A 16197-nucleotide genomic window follows, 5' to 3' on the forward strand; every position below is an offset into this window, starting at 1 on the left:
GAACATCGTTGACTCGCTTTGGAGAGTTCATCACGATAGCATGCTGGCGCTTAGCCGGTTTCCCGAATGATCCTCACCACTCCCTTTGTCCTCAGAAGGCGGGCAGAGTCAACCCCACTCCCGCGCCCAACTATTTTGCAGACATCAAGAACTAATGCCTACGTGCAGGTGCAACCAGATCTGACCTGCTGAAGGCAAGAGTATCACCATTGGCGGAGCCAGCATTTTCTTTTTTCTCACTCACTCTCCTAAACATACACGAGAAGAAGAAAGATAGAAGAGGGGGCAGCTTGCCTCCTCTTTCATCTCGCTCTTTCTCGTGTATGTTTAGGCGAGTGAGTAAGAAAAAAGAAAAATCTGGCTCCGCCAAAGAGTATCACTACCCTCCAGGCCCTATCTAACGGCTTTTCGGTCCCGTATGAAGTTGATCACCAATATTAACTTCTTTTCCCGATCAGCCAAGATAGCTGTGTAGTGTCTGTAGCGGTTAGTTCAACTGGCTAAGAATAGCACTACGGACCGCCTGTTCCAGTGGTAAGAATCCACTAATCAGGTGACCCCTAATTCATGGTGTTATGCGGCTTTACGCTTACCGTGCCTAGGAATGAATGGTTAGGGGGGTCTTATAAAAACCTAATCGCTAATGGAGCCTGTGGAGTACCAGGGCGCCCTCCACAGTATGTTGCCCTTACTGTGCTAACCGGAGCAATCGCGCGGTGGACCTTGTGTTTCTCCGAGACAATCAGCTGCCCTTCTTCAATCTCATACTTGAGGCTGAATAAGGGCGGGGTTATAAAAATGTTATTAATTAGTTTAAATTTTCACCTATATGGTTTCGCATTATGCGTTTTACACAGTGTATCCTGTGCATCCTCGCCTTTGGCGCACTCAAATCGATACCGATCTGGCTTTATTGTGCTGTTCTTTTTTGTGCTGTGATTGTTAAGAGTTTAATCTTGCCTAGTTTGGGTAGTGGCTACGGTTAGGAGAGCTCAGATCAATCTTCAGCACAAAAGAACAGCAACAATCAATCTTTGTAGACTTATGCAAAATGGTTCAGCCCAAGTGGCGTTAGTCCAAGAACCTTACTTTCGTAAGGGGAATTTCTATCTAGGAAACCATGTGAATCCGGTGTTTGCTACTTTAAGTAAACATGAAATGGCAAACTCACGTGTCATGCCTCGAGCATGTGTGCTTGTCAATAACGCAATCTTTGATACACTCATATCTGAACTAACTACTAGAGATGTATGTGCTATCACAATCAATGTATCTGTTGGAAACCTCAACAGGAAATACGTTTATTGTTCGGTTTATTTACCGCATGATGAACCATCCCCTACGGATGCTTTCAAGCAAGTCATTGCATACTGCACTCCAAAAGGCCAATTGTTGGTAGTGATGCCAATGCTCACCATATAATCTGTGGCAGCTCAGACATCAGTTTGAGAGGCTCCAGTTTGATGGAATACTTAAGTAGTACAGATCTTGGATTACTTAACATAGGCAACCGCCCAACCTTCATGGTATGTGGTAGAGAGGAAGTGTTAGACATAACGCTTTGCTCTAGCAGAATTAGTCACGAGCTGACAAATTGGCATGTGTCAAATGAAGAATCTTTATCTGACCATCGCTACATCTTGTTTGAACATGTGAATGTTACTTCGCAAATTTTGCGTTTCAGGAATCCCCGGTCAACCAACTGGGATCTCTTTACCGATTTGGTTGCGATCAAATTTCATGGATACTTGTAGAGTAGTAACAAGCCGTGTTGTTCGGTTGTAAACAATAATCACAATGACGTTTATTCCCTACATCCTGGTTCTCAGCCTACTACAGTAATCATTATGATCTTAGCCTACTACATCTCTCCCTTTCTTCAAATAGTTGAACTAACCTATTAAATATGAGAAATCTTTTGAACAATATTTGATGATTTTTAATCGAAGCCCCGTTGAACTCATATAGTAATATCATGATATCCAAGACTTCCTCCAGAGGATGCTTTCGTCAATCGTCAATGTTCATCAGCGAAGCCTTCCTATGCGTTTTCCGAAATCCTGGCAATGTTCTGGTTATCTATATAGGAATATAAAATTGCGATTACTAAACTAATCAATATATTGATATAACTGGCGTTTACTTAGCCATTTTACATACGTTTACCTCCTTCTTTTGACCATTTAGTTGAATACGCTTACCACAGTGCAGTGGTTGAGTTTTTTTTTTCTTTGGATTCTCCTATGTACCATGCTCACCACAGCTTCAGATTTCATCTTGATAATAATCTTCATTTTTTCAAAAATAATTGTCCTTATAAACATCCATATCTAGAATAGACTTCAAAATACATTATTAACAGATTCTCATACATAAAAGTTACTAGATATTACACCAAACGAACTGAGCTGGGCTCCTTCATTTTGGTCTGTAATACTGTCTGTAATTCAAGATGTAATATAATGCATCTTGAACCGAGAATGGATTAGGATTCGTAATCCTCTTCATCCATTTTTTTTTTAAACTCCAAATAGACTAGGATAACTTTATCCCCTATATTTGGATACAGAAACGGACTAGAACTCTTTTAGCTCCCTACGTTTCTTGCTAGGAATGGACTAGGATTTACAATCCCCTACATTCCATTTTTTTTTCTACTCCAAATAGACTAGGATGACTTCATCCCCTATATTTGGATACAGAAACGGACTAGAACTTTCCAAAAGTTCCCTACGTTTCATTCTAGGAATGGACTAGGATCCGTGACCCCCTACATTCCATTTTTTTTTCTTTGAACTCCAAATAGACTAGGATAACTTTATCCCCTATATTTGGATACAGAAACGGACTAGAACTCTCTTAGCTCCCTACGTTTCTTGCTAGGAATGGACTAGGATTTGCAATCCCCTACATTCCATTTTTTCTACTCCAAATAGACTAGGATGACTTCATCCCTTATATTTGGATACAGAAACGGACTAGAACTTTCCAAAAGTTCCGTACGTTTCTTGCAAGGAATGGACTAGGATTTGGTATCCTCTACATTCCATTGTTTCTTCACCGCCAAACTCACTAGGATCATGTTATCCCTTGCATTTGTATATAAAACCACACTAGAAATATTTAATAGTTTCAAATAGTGTTTTGGAATTTGAATGTTGAACAATTCCGTGACAATTCGTAAATTTCTATTTTTTCTTATGTTGGCAGGTTTCTACTTCAATGATTTCTATGATATTTTATTTTACAGTTATTCTGACGATCTTCAAACCCTAGTCTATGTACTAGACAGGACTTCTATGTTCAATATATCTATTGGCTGAATAATAATTAGGATAACATTGTTCATGTCATATTTAATACGCTATCAAAGACCTGTTTAGTGATTTACTGTTACTGTGTTTTGAACACTGACGCCTTGTGCATCATCGAATTCATCCATTCAAGTTTCATAATTGTGCCAGACCAATCACTTTTTTCTTAATAACCTGATTTTCCACTTCACCTAACTATTACCAATAGTAGCATTGGAGAATAGTGCATTGGAGTATTCTCACAGTTTAATGCCTCCTGTCATTGAATACATCTGTGAATCGTGCTGCAAGCACAACATTGTAATGTGAATCAGTAAACACAACTTTATTAGATATTACCGTCTGAGCATTCATATTTCGTGTTGTGTGCACCGAGATATTTCATGCTCAAAGAAATAAATATATTTCCTTTGCGAAAAGATTCTGGTCCGACCAGGCATAGAACCCGTTACTCTCATCATGGTCTTGCTATATGGCATCTGCTTAAGGATAAACGTCTTGAAATCCCGCTTCAACAGTGCTTCAGAACGTCACACGCACAAATTTCAATAAGCAATTTTCAAACAACGGTGCATTTTATTATTCTGTTCTTGCTCACTTGTAATAAGCTTTAAATAAGAAGATCAGGTGCGCTAGTTTTGTTTACGTAGAGATTTGTGCCCTCGAAATCATGAGTAGGTGCCAAAATCGGTCATTAGGGTGGCCATTTCGGGATCCTAACAAGTCTGTCCTTAAGTATTATGATATTCATTCAAATTCTATTAGAATTATGCATGTTTTTTTTTTTTAATAACGAAGCTAGTTTTAGAACAAACTAATAAAATGGCTTTATAACCTTATTTCACACATTTCTTTTTTTACGAAACCTTTAATAAAAAAATCCTTTTGAATTAGTCCAAGCCATTTGTTTCAAAACATCGCTGATTATTTTACAAAAAATATATTTATCTTCTCTATTCTGCCATTAAAACGATCATTGCTGAAACTCATTGATGTTCAGCTGATTCTATATGTCAGCTTTCATAATATCGCATTGAATGTTGAAATCTGTCGAATTTATAATAATCGAATGGTGTTCTGTATTATTGCAATATTATTTCTTTAGGTTAACAATATGTCACAAAACTTTCTAGAATTATTCTGGAGATAATCGCTACACTACTTATTGAGAATTCAATTCGGCTGAAAGTCTCCTAAATAAAGACAAATCAATCAATCAATCAGGATTAAATTCAAACATTTTTTTCTGAAACCGTGCTTATTGTACATTCGCATTTTTGTTCACTCATTTGTTCACACTATATAGTCATGTAACAAAATATTCATAACTTAAATTTCTCGAATCAAATGATACATTTTTTTTTAACATCAAATATAATTGCATAATTTTCTACTTACGTCAGAAACCATGGAATAGAAATGCTTCATCAATTGCGTTTGCTGTGGTGAGAGCTCATTGTTTTCTGTCCCGGCTAAACTGAAGAATGGCCAAACAGAATAAAATATTACGCTTAAACCAATTATTTAAGTATCACTTCCTGCACATAAATGTTGAAGTATTTAACACGACAGTTAGAAAATCTAAAAACACTAAATTTCCATTTTTAGTATTTCCGAGATATTTTGTTAATAGAACAAAACAACAGTGATACGCTAATTTATGCAGCAAATGCGCATTTTTCACCAAAACCAAGAAATGCTTATTTTAAGCAATATTACTTAAAATAGACTGCTTAATAAATATCCAACAAGTTTCCATTGTTTGAACCAATTAAATTCTTCACCTTCAGCGAACTTGATGCAAACGTTCGATCTTTCAAACAAATCAACTGTGTACATCATCTCGTTGCTCAGCAACTACGTAATAAACAGTCAAGAAAAATCATAAAATTTCAAACACTCCTAAATGGTTCCAGCACATTGATTTTACGCTGCTTTTCACAATCTGTGTATAACATACCAGATTTCAGGAATCCTACATCTCTCGCATGTGCAGCTCCTCAATCGAACCGATGTAATACCACTGTCACAATTCAAGCATATTCCGCTCAAACCGAAGGTCCACCTTTTTTTTCAGTTCTATATATATGTTCAAATTTCACTAAGGGTGCAACCTCCTTATCTTCTTCCTTTCTATTTCTTTTAGCCAAAACGTTTTCATTTGAACTGTTCCGAGTCACAATACCTTCTTCCTTGTTCGAAATACTGTACATACCACTATTACCAAATGTCTGAATCTTTTATGCCTCTCTAGGACCAATGAACAAATTAACCGCAGAAAACTGAACTTTACTCTCGTCGCCAATGTAGAGTAGTAACAAGCCGTGTTGTTCGGTTGTAAACAATAATCACAATGACGTTTATTCCCTACATCCTGGTTCTCAGCCTACTACAGTAATCATTATGATCTTAGCCTACTACAGATACTCACCATCAATTGACACTCCAAGTGATTTAGATGATGCCGTTGATACTACAACGGTCTTCATCATGGAAGCTTTTGAAGAAGCTTGCCCTCTGAGGTCTGTGAAGACTACAAGAGGAACCCCTTGGTGGAACTCTGATCTGGCGAAGCTCAGGAAACAATGTAGAAAGAGTTGGAACGAACGGAGTTCGGCTGGATCGGAGGCTTTCAGGTCGGCTTGCAAGGCCTACCAGAAAGCTCTTCGGTCTGCTGAACGATCCGGCTGGAAAAACCTTTGTACAAATGTTTCCAGTCTGAGTGAAGCCAGTCGATTGAACAAAATCCTTGCAAAATCTAAGGATTTTCAAGTGAACGAACTTCGTTTGCCAAATGGTGATTCCAATTCCTCTGATGAGGAAGTTTTGGAATGTTTATTCAGTACACACTTCCCAGGATGTGTGGATGTTACATCTTCAGATGAACCTGATGTCTTTCTTGTAGTTATGGTTCTTTAGCTTCGGCTAGGAGTATCATAACTTTAGAATCGATTGAATGGGCACTTAATAGCTTTGCTCCTTTCAAATCTCCTGGGGCAGATGGGATTTATCCTATTTTGCTTCAGAAGGGGTTTGATCATTTCAAACATGTTTTGAAACAACTACTTGTTTGCAGTTTTCCTACAGGGTATATTCCCAAATCCTGGCGGGATATTACTGTAAAGTTTATTCCGAAAGTGGGTCGCGCGTCGTATGAAGAAGAAAAGAGCTTCAGACCTCTCAGTTTGACCTTTTTTCTTCTGAAATGCTTAGAACGCATTGTCGATCATCACTACGGGGCTACGTGAATTCTTCCAAAGGCATCTTGCAGACTTCCGATATTGATTGTTTCAGGGTTCGTTCCCAAAAATGCTTCAAGAATTCCTCCCACGATTCTTTCAGATTTTTTTTATAGATAACTAGCTGTACCCGGCAAACTTTGTCTTGCCTACTGCGTTTTTTGACGTTTTAAGTTTCTAACCAAGACCAAATCCCCATCCCCCGGTCCCTGGTATTGGAGATCAATTTTCAAAAACTTTCAATTTTCCCATGTTTTGGCCTCATAAACCTTCCTTGGGTGAAAACTAACTGAACAAAATTTAGACGACCCAAATCGGACCACCCGTTCGCAAGTTATGCGCGGTCCCACGTATGCCACTGCATTTTTATATATATAGAAGATAGATTCTTTAAGGATGCATCGACGAATTCCTCCTGGATGTTTTCCTTCAGTGATTCCACCATGAATTGCTCCAGAATTTTTTTCAAGAATTCCGCTATGGGTTTCATCAGACATTCCTCCGGGAATTTCTCCTGGGATATCTATAGAGGTTCCTCCAGTGATTGTTGAAGTGCTTTTTTCGAGAATTCCTCCAGGAATTTTAATTGGTTGTGTTAATCACCGTTAACTGATATTTATCATTTTTATTGATATTTTTCGGTGAGCCAAAGAAAACACGCTTTTTATCTGTGTGACGTTTCGGCCTACTCTTTTCTTTCAGCCATCCTCAGACAATTCAGATCACCGCAGCAACTTTCACCTCCTATTCTGCTGGGCGATCACGTACCACTCAAGTTGCTGCGGTGATCTGAATTGTCTGAGGATGGCTGAAAGAAAAGAGTAGGCCGAAACGTCACACAGATAAAAAGCGTGTTTTCTTTGGCTCACCGAAAAATATCAATAAAAATGATAAATAAATCTCCAGGAATTTTGTTAAGTATCTCAGCGCAGCGGACAAGAATAACCGGGGCGATCGACCGGATAATTTATTACAACGGAGTAGTACGGACTAAAATAAACAAACAACATACATGGTCATTATACGTCGGCAATGGATCATTGAAGCCGACTTTTCCGCTACTCACCGAATGAAAACAAAAGCGCCACTGTATATGGACGGTAACACAGTGACAGCAGTCGAGTTACGTCAAACATACAAGGCTACGGTGGCGCTATCTGTTCATTTCATAGCGGCCGTTTTAGTTATTTCAGTGATCCATTACGCTTCGTCTTTATTATCATTGTGGTGCTTATACACATACACATTCGCAACATCTGTTACAAACAACCAAAGGGGTGATACATCTGCAATACATTGATCATGACCAGGGGGCTGTCACTACTTTACTCCAACAATTTTCTCCATGAATTCCCAAAGGAATGTCAAATTCTTTTAGGTACTTCTGCAAGTGTTCTTTCAGAGATTTCTTCGGGGATTACTCCATATATTCCTTAAAAAAATCCACTAGAGATTGCTCCAATAACTCAATCTGGAATAATTCGAAGTATTTCAGCAGGAATATCTTCCAGAAACCCTTACAAGAAATTTTACCAGATATTAGCTGAAAAATAATCCAGGAGTTTTTTAAGGACAGACTTGTAAGAACCCCAAAATGGCCGCCACAGTGGCCGACTTTGGCATCTACTCACGATTTCGAGGGCACAAATCTCTTCGTTAACAAAACCAGTGCACCTGAGCTTTTTATTTTAAGCTAATTACAAGTGAGCAAGAACAGAATAATGAAATACATTGTTGTTTGAAGCTTGTTGCTTGAGATTTGTGCGTCTGAAGATTCGATGCAATGTTGAAGCGAGATTTCAAGACGTTTGTCCTTAAAACATTGTACAAAACATTCTTTTGTGAGTCCATCCAAAGATTCCAACAATAATTCGTCCAAAAATTATTTCAGACATGGCTTTCTTCTTATTTTTTTCCTACCGAAATTCTCCCAGGAATTTGTTAAGAAAGCTTTCCTGGGATTTCCTAAGGAATTCCTCATGGGATTTCTTCAGGAATTGATCCAGGTTTTCCTTCAAGAATTCCTCCAGGATTTCACGCGGCAATTTCTTCTCTGTTTCCTTCAGGAAAAACTCCAGGGATTATTTTAAAAACACCTCCAAGGATTCCCCCAGAAACACTTTTTAAAATTCCTTCTGGAGTTCCTCTTGGAATGCTTTCAGGAACTCCTCCAGGAATTAATCCAGTACTTTCTCCAGGGATTTTTTTAGGGATTCCCTCAGGATTACCTCGACGAATTGCTCCCGGGATTCCTCCTGAGGTTTCTTTAGGAACTCTTGCAGGGATTTTGTCAGGAACTGCTACAAAGATTCCTCAAGGAGTTCCTCCATGAGCCCTTCTTAGAGGTCCTTCAGGATTTCTCCAAGGATTCCGTCTGAAATTTCTTCAGGAATTATTTCTGGGATTCTTCCACGAATTTCTTCAGAAGTTTCCCCAGAAATTATTCCAGACATTATTTTATACAGGGATTCCCCTAAAAATACATCCAGGATTTTTTTCAGAAATGCCTCTAGGGATTCCTGCAAAAAATCCTCCAGGAATTCTTCTATTGATTCCTCCAGGAGTATTTCTAGATATTCCTCCGTTAGTCCCTACAGGCATTCCTCTAGGGTAACCTTCAGGGATTCCTAGAAGAATTTATTCAGGGCTTAACTCGGAAATTTCTTCTGTGATTCTTTCTGGAACAACTTATTTTAATAATTCCTCCAAAGATTCTCCCAGGGACTCTTCATAGGATTCCTCCAGGAATTCCTTCTTGTATTCCTTAAGGAACTCCTCCAAGAAATAATTCAGTACTTCCTCCACGAACTGTATAGGGTGTCTCTTAGGAGTTCCTCTAGAAATTGCTTCCGGGATTCCTTCTGAAATATCTTCATGAACTCTTCCAAGAATTTCTCCAGAATTTTTCCAAGAATTCCATCTGGGATTTCTTCAAGAATTATTTCTGGTATTCCTCTACGAATTCCTCAAGATATTCATTCAAAAATATCTTCAGGATTTTTTCCAGGGATTCCTCTGGGAATTTCTGCAGAGATTTCTGTAAAAATTCCTCCAGGATTTCATATAGAGATTTCTCCAGAAATTCCGCTAGAAATTCCTCTAGAGATTTCTCCAAGATTCCTTCATAAATTCCTAAGATTTTTTTTTCGGAGATTCCTCCAAGAAATTGTCCAGGGTTTCCTCAATGCATTCCTTCACAACTTCCTCCACGCATTCCTACAGATATTCCTCCAGTATTTTTTCCGGGACTTTTCTAAGAATTCCAAAAGAAATTCGTACCTAGATTTATACAGAAATTCTTCAAAGGATTCCTCCAAGGGTTTTTTTTTCAGAGACTCCTTCAGGAATTTCTCCAAAGATTTCAGGGAATCCAAGAATTCCACCAGAAATACTCCTAGGCATTCTTCTAGGGATTCTTCGTTGGATTCTTGCAGAGATTTCTCCAGGAATTTCACCAGGAATTAATCAAGGAATCCATCATAAATTATGATAGCAATTCATCCATGAATTTATCCAGGAAATCCTTCAGGGATTGCTTTAGAAATTCTTCCAGAATTTTCTCTAGGAATACCTTCTGGGGTTTTTCCAAGAATTCATCCAAGAATTCTTCCAGATATTCCTCCACTAGTTGCAGCAGATATTCCTCCAGGAATTTCACTAATAGTTCCTTCAGGAACTTTCTCAGGGTTTTTTCCGGGGATTTCTCCACGAATTTCCTCAAGGATTCGCCTAGGGATTCCTTCAGATATTCCTTCAAGGATTTTACAGGAATTCCTCTAGAAACCCCTCCAGGAATTTCTCAGGGGATTTTTTCAGAAATTTCCCCTAGAACTCCACTAGAGATTTACCCAGAAATTCATCCAGTAATTGTTGCAGAAAATCCTCCAGAGATTCCTCCATGAATTCCTCCAGGCATTCCTACAGGATTTTATCCAGGAAATTATCCAGGCATTACCCCAAGATTTTTTCCAAAAATTCCTCCAGCAATTTCTCTAGCAATTGATCCAGGAATTGCTCCTGGACATCCTTCAGAAATTATGTCAGCAATTTCTCCAGGAATTTTTCCATGGGGATTGTTTTTAGAAATTCTTCCAAAAATCTCTCCAGGAATGCCATCAGCAAATTTTCAAAGATTCCTCCTGAAATTCCTTCATGTAATTCCATCAGCGATTCCTCCTGGGATTTCTCCATGAATTCCTCCAGGGATTTTCCCGGAGATTCCTCCAGAAAGTCCTTCGATGATTCCTCCAGGAAATCCTCCACATCCTCAAGGGATTTCCTCAGAAATTCTCCCAGGAAATTCCTAGAGGAATGCCTTCAGAAATTTTTCAGGGACTCCTCCAAGTATTCCACCAGCAATTCCTCTACAGATGCCTCCAGGGACTTTTTTTTACAAATTTCATCAAGGATTCACCCAAGGATTTCTTTGGGAATCTTTCCAGGATTTCTCCAGGAATTCCTCCAGAAATTCCGCTAGAAATTCCTCCATTGACTTTTTAGAAAAATAGTAGAAATTGAAATAGAAATTTCACAGAATTCCTCTAGAAATTCATCCAGCATTTTTTTCAAGAGTTCCCCTAGGAATACCTCTAGGAATTCCTCCAGGCATTCCTCCAGGATTTATCCAGGATTTTTTTCCAGGAACTTCTTCAGGAATTGCTCCTGACGTTCTTCAGAAATTCGTCCACGAATTTCTCCACGAAAGCCTCTAACAATTTCTTCAGAGATTCTTTCGGGAAATTCCCCAGGAATACCTTTAAGAATATTTAGGGATTCCTCCAGACATCCCTCATGGTATTCTTCCAGAGATTCCTCCACAAATTTCTTAAGGGATATTTTCAGAGATTTCTGCAGGGAATTCTCCAGAAATACCTTCAGGGGTTCTTCTAGGAAATCCTTCTGGAGTTTCTCAAGGGATTTTTTTTTGAAATTATTTCTCCAGCAATTCTTCCCAGAATTCCTCTAGAGGTTTCTCAAGGAATTCTTCTAAAGAATGCTCCAAGAATTCATCCAAGAAATTTCTCCAGGATTTTTTTCAGGAATTCCAGCTGGATCTCATCCGAGGTCTCATCCAAGAGTTCCTTCCGGAATTACGCCAGGAATTTGTTCAGAAGTTTCTCCAGGATTCTCTTTAGATATTTTCCCAGGAATTACTTAACCTTCGTCGTGCATTAGGGTCATTATGACCCAAAACGCGATTTCAAGCATTAATATCTCTTTTGTTAGTTAACTTATCGTAATGAAACTTCTTGACTTTTAATATTTTTCAGAAACGAGTCTTTTAAAAAAAAAAATTTTCTTAAGGTGAAACCAAAATGGCGCCACAAAAAAAGTTACGAATAATGCATTGGGGTCATTATGACCCAGAAAATCAAACTCTTGTAAAATGATGATTTTTTCACTAATTCAAATGACCAAAGTCTTATTTGATAGATAATTTCATCAAGAATGTGTTGATATGTTGAAATAGTGGTTCCGGGAACATTGGCCACCGGGAATCTGCTACACAGAGCACCATGTCGGGCATGTAGGATAGCACTACATTTTGCCAGTAGTTGTGGAATATCTCGCGTTCTGGACCACTTAGAAGGATACTGTCTTCGGCAAAGTTTCTCAGAAGACTAAGAGCTTTCACATAGGAAACAATTTAGTTCGAGAATCTCTCACTGCGTGGCGCTAGTGTTCTTAGGAGTATCCAATTCAGTCTGAACGTCGTATATCTCGTGTTCTGGACCACTTAGAAGGATACTGTCTTCGGCAAAGTTGCTCAGAAGACTAAAAGCTTTCACATAGGAAACAATTTAGTTCGAGAATCACTCACTGCGTGGCGCTAGTGTTCCTATGAGCTTCCAGTTCAGTCTGAACGTCGTATATCTCGTGTTCTGGACCACCTTGAAGGATACTGCCTTCGGCAAAGTTACTCAGAAGACTAAGAGCTTTCACATAGAAAACAATATAGTACGAAAATCACTCACTGCGTGGCGCTAGTGTTCTTAGGAGCTTCCAGTTCAATCTGAACGTCGTATTTCTCGTGTTCTGGACCACCTAGAAGGATACTGTCTTTGGCAAAGTTGCTCAGAAGACTATGAGCTTTCACATAGGAAACAATTTAGTTCGAGAATCTCTCGCTGCGTGGCGCTAGTGTTCTTAGGAGTTTCAAATTCAGTCTGAACGTCGTATATCTCGTGTTCTGGACCACTTAGAAGGATACTGTCTTCGGCAAAGTTGGTCAGAAGACTAAGAGCTTTCACTTAGAAAACAATTTAGTTTGAGAATCACTCACTGCGTGGCGCTAGTGTTCTTAGGAGCTTCCAGCCCAGTCTGAACGTCGTATATCTCGTGTTCTTGACCTTTTAGAAGGATACTGCCTTCGGCAATGTTGTTCATAACACTGAAAGCTTTTACATAGGAAACAATTTAGTACGAAAATCACTCACTGCGTGGCGCTAGTGTTCTTGGGAGCTTCCAGTTCAATCTGAACGTCGTATATCTCGTGTTCTGGACCACTTAGAAGGATACTGTCTTCGGCAAAGTTGCTCAGAAGACTAAGAGCTTTCACATAGAAAACAATTTAGTACGAAAATCACTCACTACGTGGCGCTAGTGTTCTTAGGAGCTTCCAGTTCCAGTTCAATCTGAACGTCGTATATCTCGTGTTCTGGACCACCTAGAAGGATACTGTCTTCGGAAAAGTTGCTCAGTAGACTAAGAGCTTTCACATAGGAAACAATTTAGTTCAAAAATTACTCACTGCGTGGTGCTAGTGTTCTAAGGTGCTTCAGCTCAGTCTGAACGTCGAATATCTCGCGTTCTAGATCACCTAGAAGGATACTGTATTCGGCAAAGTTGCTCTGAAGACTAAGAGCTTTCACTTAGAAAACAATTTAGTTCGAGAATCACTCACTGCTGGCGCTAGTGTTCTTAGGAGCTTCCAGTTCAGCCTGAACGTCGTATATCTCGTGTTCTTGACCTTTTAGAAGGATGCTGCCTCCGACAAAGTTGTTCAGAAGACTAAAAGCTTTTACATAGGAAACAATTTAGTTCGAAAATCACTCACTGCGTGGTGCTAGTGTTCTTAGCAGCTTCTAGTTCAGTCTGAACGTCGTATATCTTGCGCTCTTAATCACTTAGAAGGATACTACCTTCGGTAAAGTTGCTCAAAAGACTTAGAGTTTTCATGATGTGATGCTACACACCAAGACGCTTTCAGCCAAATTTTGCTGAGCTTAACGAAAGGTTTTTATGTTGAACTTTCGGCAAAATTTGCTGAGTTACAGCAAAACGTTGATGGTGATCAGTAGATTTGCCTGAACAAATCAGCAAACCTTGCTGTATTTTCACAAATATTTTGCTAAAACTTTCAACTCGGCAAATTTTAGGAAAAAATATTTGGGGTGTATTGTTCTTAGAAGCTGGTAATCGTTGTATATCCATGTTACTATGTTTGTAAAACCTTCCTAGAAGAAAAGAAGCTTTTACATTGAAAGTTTATTTCAAAATTCGCTCACAACGTGGTAGTTGTGTCCTTTGGAGCTGTCAGTTTAATCTCGCTGTCAAGTAGTTTATTCTTTTTTTTTCAGTTATAATTTTGGATATCTGTGCAGCAATCCAAAACAATCAAAATTTCTTTGAAAATCGGTTCTAAAATCACTTTGAAAGTTCCTTCGGGAATTTGTTTGGGATTTTTTAAACCTGCTACATTATGATCTTGTACCTACTTTTCGAACCCTCTAAGCAGAATACCCTCTACGAATAAGTGATGTCAAAGGATAAGTAAAATAGGGTGGGATTAAAAGGTACAAAACTTATTACACTCATTCGTAGCCTGCTAAATTATTTTTGGAATTTTTTTTGGAAATTCTTTTGAAAACTGTCTGAGCGACAATTGAACTCGCAATTTCTTTGGTGAAAGTTTTCAATGTTTTTTTAGGAACTTATGTAACAAATGCTTCTGCAACGACTTTGTGGTCTTCTTTAGAAATTTCTTCTGCAGAAATTTCTTTGGGGATCCCGTCTGAATATTATTTTTGTTTTTTTTTTTTACAGATTGTTTGGAAAAGCCTCTGCTTATTACTTTGGGAATATTTTCAACATTCTTTTGGAAACATATTTGCCAATTCTTACTGATTCGGTATTTCCTTTGCAAATCGGTTTGGCGAATTTCTTAAAAGTAACCCTGTGAAAACATTTCGTATTTCCTTTTGGCGGAATTTCTTCAGCAAATTCATTGAAAATCCTTTCAGCATTTTTTTTGCATTTGATCTAAAACTTCATATAAGTTTTTTTTTGGGTTTTCTATTTCGGCAATTCTTTGGAATTTTGTACGATAAATCTTTTGGAAATTTCTCAGCAGTAATATTGGAAATTTTTTGAAGTTATTATTTTTGAAAATACACACAGCATAACTGTGGGGTTCGTGATCGTACTGTTAGTAACGCAAGCCTTTTAGGCTATTGTAAGCTACGGATTGTGGGTTCGATTCCCATTCCGGTCGGGAGAAAAATTTCGTCAAACGGAAAATTCTTCATTGAACCACAAGTTGAACCACTAGATGTATTACAGTTTTACATGTTATCCGTTGTCTAGTGTAAGTTATATTCAGTCTGTGGTCTTTGGCTGAAGACGGTGTGCAAATTTATCAGGCAACTCTTACGGGATTTCCTTTATCAATTTCTTTGGAAGTTTTTTTTTTATCCCCGAATAACGGGATTTTCTGCCGTAGGCAGGTTCATCCCGGCTTTCTTTGGAAGTTTCATCTGCAATCCCTTTGGAAATTTAACTGGCAATTTGTTTTGCAATTCTTTCGACAGCTCTGTGCAATTGAATTTTTAAAAATTTCTTCAGTATTCTTTCAGCATTGGAAATTCCTATAGAAAATCCTTACAGAATTTCGTTTGTTATTACTTTGGAAATTCAATCAGATACTCCTTACGAATTGAAAAAAAAAATACAATGATATGGCCGGAGAAAATCTCATCGGAATTACCTAAAAAATTTCCAATAATCAAGGTGTTTTCAAGAAGTTCATCAAAAATCAAGAAGTTCTAGAAAAAAATCAGAATGTTTCAAAAAGCAATTTCCAAAAACGTTTGAATGTTGAAATAGTTGAAGGCACCCTCAAGAAATTACCGAATGACTTTCCAAAGGAATTGCTACTGAAATTTCACAAGGAAATCCTGAAGTAAATTCCGAAGCAGAAGAAATTTTCAAAAAGAATACCAAATAAGCTGTCGAAGGCACTTCCGAAAGCATTGCAAAAGAAGTTTCCAAATAATCTTGATGTAATTTCACGATCATTTCCGAAGGAATTACTGTGTGATTTTTAAAGAAATTGAAGAACAAATTACCAAAGGAATTGCTAGGTAATATCACAATTAATTTGCCGACGAAACTGCAGAAAGGAATCAATAAGAAATTTCAGGAAGACATTTTAAAAGTATTTATCAAATAAATTCTCGAAGGAATTTTTCAATGCATTTTCATTCTAATTGCAGAACAAATACTCAAACAAAATATGTATTGAAAAATGAAAGCAAAAATAATAACAAAGAATTTGCGGAGAGAACTATTGAAGGAATTGTCGAAGCAATAAAATAAGTTCAAAAAAATATCAAAGAGTTTTCTGAATGATTGCCAACAAAGTT

General features: G+C 38.1%; 1 long non-coding RNA gene across 1 annotated transcript; it reads right to left on the reverse strand.

The window, feature by feature from the left end:
* Positions 1–1755: 1755 nt before the first annotated feature.
* LOC115269378 (uncharacterized) lies at positions 1756–5733 on the reverse strand. Its single transcript, XR_003898747.2, has 4 exons — positions 5275–5733; positions 2394–4791; positions 2161–2340; positions 1756–2079 (listed from the first exon to the last, which is right to left on the reverse strand). It is a non-coding gene; the product is annotated as an uncharacterized LOC115269378 (long non-coding RNA).
* Between the last annotated feature and the right edge of the window lie 10464 nt (positions 5734–16197).

Source organism: Aedes albopictus, chromosome 3 (genome assembly GCF_035046485.1).
Source record: "Aedes albopictus strain Foshan chromosome 3, AalbF5, whole genome shotgun sequence".
Lineage (NCBI taxonomy): Eukaryota > Metazoa > Arthropoda > Insecta > Diptera > Culicidae > Aedes > Aedes albopictus.